Source organism: Olea europaea, chromosome 11, assembly GCF_002742605.1.
Source record: "Olea europaea var. sylvestris chromosome 11, O_europaea_v1, whole genome shotgun sequence".
Classification (NCBI taxonomy): Eukaryota; Viridiplantae; Streptophyta; class Magnoliopsida; order Lamiales; family Oleaceae; genus Olea; species Olea europaea.
In genome coordinates, this window is record NC_036247.1 from 25,888,427 (window position 1) to 25,892,622 (window position 4,196).

Genomic DNA, 4,196 nt, shown 5'->3' on the forward strand with positions numbered 1-4,196 from the left:
TGGCGAATATGGTGGAGTAAACTCGTGAACTATACCATTAGTTTCATAGAATTTTGCTAATTCTGCTACTTGGTATTCACCTCCTCTATCAGAACTTAGGACTTTAATTTTTCGATTTAATTGATTTTCCACTACTGCTTTATAAATAAGAAATTTGCTTAAAACTTCATCTTTACTTTTTAGTAAGTATACATAAGCATATTTCGAAAAATCATCTATAAAGGTCACAAAGTACTTGTTCCCTCCCCGTGAAACTTTACTATGCAGATCAGCTACATCGAAATGTATAAGACCAAGTAATTCAGATGTTCGCATAACAGATTTATGTGGTTTACACGTTATTTTACCTTGAACACATATTTCACATTTGTTAACATCATCAAACTTACATTTAAGAATAATTCCTAAATTATGCATGTTCTTAATGGATTTATAATTTATGTGGCCTAATCTAGAATGCCATAAAAGTAAAGAATCAACAGTATAAGCAAAGTTATCATTTATTAGATTTATTTTGAACATACCACTACATGAGTAACCTTTTCTGACAAATACATTATTCTTAGATACTATAAGGCTATCGGACTCAATTACAAGCTTAAAACCTACCTTGTTAAGGCGATCCCTAGAAATCAGGTTCTTGGTCATTTCAGGCACATGGAGAACTTCTGCCAAAGTCAGATTCTTTCCCGAAGTGAATTTCAGTTCAACTGATCCAATTCCAACAACTTTGGTACGAACATTGTTACCCATTTTCACTTCTCTTCCCTCGGTGCATTCTTTGTAAGTCTTGAACTGAGATTTGTCATTACTTACATGAATTGTAGCTCCGGTATCCAGCCACCATCCTACTTCAAATCCAACTGAGTTGGCTTCTTCTACCACAGCAACAAAGTTTGGATCATGATTTCCATCAGTCACATTTACTTGATCCTTCTTTGTTTTTTCGTTCTTTGCCTTCTCGTATTTTATTCAATGTCGACATTCACGAGCAATATGACCAGATTTCTTGCAGTAGAAACAATCCCCCTTGAATTTTTTCTTAGAGGTTTCTGCATAATCTTCCTTAGAACTGGAGGTTTTACGTTTCTTGTTACCCTTATGATTTCCTTGAACCATGTTTGCCTTTTCTGCCGCTTGATCATTATTCTCTCGTTTACGAGAGTCTTCCTCAATACGCAAATGCCGCATGAGGGATTCCAGGGTATGCTTGGTTTCATCATGTTCGAGTTTCTTTTTATAACCATTCCATGAACTTGGTAATTTTGCAATAATGGCTCCAACTTGAAATGCATCAGGCAAGACAATTTCAGCATTCTTAAGATTACTAATAATAAATTGTAATTCATGTACCTGGGTAAGAACAGACTCACTGTCCGTCATCTTGAAATCAAAGTAATTACCGATCAAGAATTTCTGGTTGCTTGCATCTTCAATACGATACTTGTTGTCCAATGCCAGCCACAATTCTTTTGCTGTTCCGATAGTTCTGTGTGCGCTGTAAACAGAATCTGATAGTGCATTTAGAATATGGCCTCTGCACAGAAAATCATCATCCTTCCGTTTCTTCCGTTGTTCCTGTAATTCCTTCTTGCGTTCATCTGAACCATCTGCTTTTTCTTCTGGAATATGCGCGAGATCATCACTCAGAATGTAGGACAGTTTGATTGCTGTCAAGAAGAATAAAACCTTCTCCTGCCAACGCGTGTAGTTATGTCCATCAAACCGATCAAGACAAATCAAATCTTGATTCATGACTTGAATTGAGGGTGCCACAGATTCATTTACTGTCAGATCTTGAAACGAAGACATCTCTTAAAACTGTTGATAAAAATGTAGGGAAATCTGAATACGTTAATGAACTCCAAGGCACGAAAAAACGTTATCTTTCAAGATATGTTTCTCCCCTATTCAACAAAGTCACAACTGGGGTATGATAGAAAATCTCTCTCAAGGTACAATGGAGGCGTTTGATTCAAATTGTGACTATTTGATCAAACCAAGAAGACACTCGAAAATAACTGATTGATGCCAAGAGAAAGAAGGAAGAATAAATTGTTTAATGTGTTTGCAAATGAGAATTCGTCCAGAATTTATAGAAACTGAGGCAACTATTTGAATAGGTGTATCCCTTGAAATCCTTGGGTACATCTATTGGAAGTGACTGTCAAAAATGAACAGATGCACCTATTCAAAAATCATTCGCAAAACAAAAAATTAAACACTTGCAAAATGATGAAAAATATCTAACATATTCCCCCTATTTTTCAAAATTTTGGTTTAGAAAAGATGAAGCGGCTGCATCACAACAATTGATTGCCTACGTACCCTTAACGGGATCAAGTCACCGTAGTTCATGCAGACACACACAAAAGGCATCATCGTAGGAAATCGTACATAAATGAAAGCCCGAGTCACGGTCATTTTTGGCTTGTCACATGAGCCAACTCGGCGTGGCTTGTCGAGCCATATGGATCGACTTGGGCTCGAGTCATGTCCTAAAATTGAGGCATGATGTAACGTCTCAAATCAACTCTATATATACAAGTTTTACCGAAATCGTTCTTATCTAGTTTACGCATAATTTAACACTATTGTATAAATATTGGTATTTGATCAATTTATCAATAATGTAAATTGAACAATCCAAAATGAAAAATTATTCATATAATTAAGCTTAAAATGCTGCAAATTTAATTATCAATTTAACATGTTAAAAAGCTTGAATGTCGAAACTACTAAAATAACATGCATAGAATTTAACATAAAAATTATTCTTAATAAAAAAATCGGCAACAATTCTTTTTAGTCTAAGATTGAGTATTTTGGAAATACTCAATAGAAATATGTGCAATTCTTATTAAACATGATATGAATATAAAATAACATAACATAACGATATTCTTAGATTTAGAGCAAATTAATCACGTATCAAATAGGTCAAGGAATTTTTTTAGAATTTCCATATTCCGTATAATTATGTACTTGGATATAACCGTTTGTCCCGAAGGATTTACATAAAAAATCAACTCTAAAGGCTTTAAAGTATTTCATGCCACAATTATATAAATATCAAGAAAAACAATAATTTACCACTGCATTGTGTATTCTTACCTCAATTGATATCAAAATAAATATGAAAATTTAACTTTTAGAATATATAAAAATGAAATCCTTTCAAGAGTGTAGTGTCCTTGTATGAAATTGAGTAAGAATGAATTTATGAATTTTTTTAGTAAAACACTCTCACCTAAATATGTATATAAAACTTCCACTTGTACACTTAACATCAATCAACCAAAGTCTGAAAGTTAAATGTGCAATTCAAAAGGTTATTAGTTGATTTATTGTCTCAATCAATCAACGGCTGGAAAGCTAAATGTGAAATTCAAGAGGTTAATTAATTTACTATCAAAATTAATGAATTAATTATCTTTAATAAAAATTTAGGGCTATGCAGGACGGGCCGAATTGGGCGTAGGCCTGTCCAAACAGAATTATCCAAAAATTTAATAACCCATTCAAATTCACAATGAAACCATGTTTCACTTTTTCTTTTTTTCTTCTTCTTTTTTTTTATATAAAAAATTATTGATATAAAACACTTTCCTTTCTATTACAAAAATCAGGCATAACTAGCTCAATATTATTTTTTATTTCAATTTATTTTATTTAATACGAGCTACAAAATGATTATAATATTTGATGTATTTCATCAACTACTATAATACTTAAATATTAGGCAAAGGCCAAATTTACAACAAATTTAAAAATATATATACACAAAAGAAAATAAATCATTGGTGCAAATTAATGGATTAAACTTATCACTTTAATTTTTGGACTTTAGTATGATGCAAGACTAGTCATAGACAAAAGAAAACAAATCAATGGTGCAAATAAATGGATTAAACTTATCACTTTAATTTTTGGACTTTAGTATGATGCAAGACTAGTCATAGACAAAAGAAAACAAATCAATGGTGCAAATAAATGGATTAAACTTATCACTTTAATTTTTGGACTTTAGTATGATGCAAGACTAGTCATAGACAAAAGAAAACAAATCAATGGTGCAAATAAATGGATTAAACTTATCACTTTAATTTTTGGACTTTAGTATGATGACAAAACTAGACATAGACTATTCTACTTGCTAAATGACCAATATTAAATTTAGGCCCATATGAAAATAA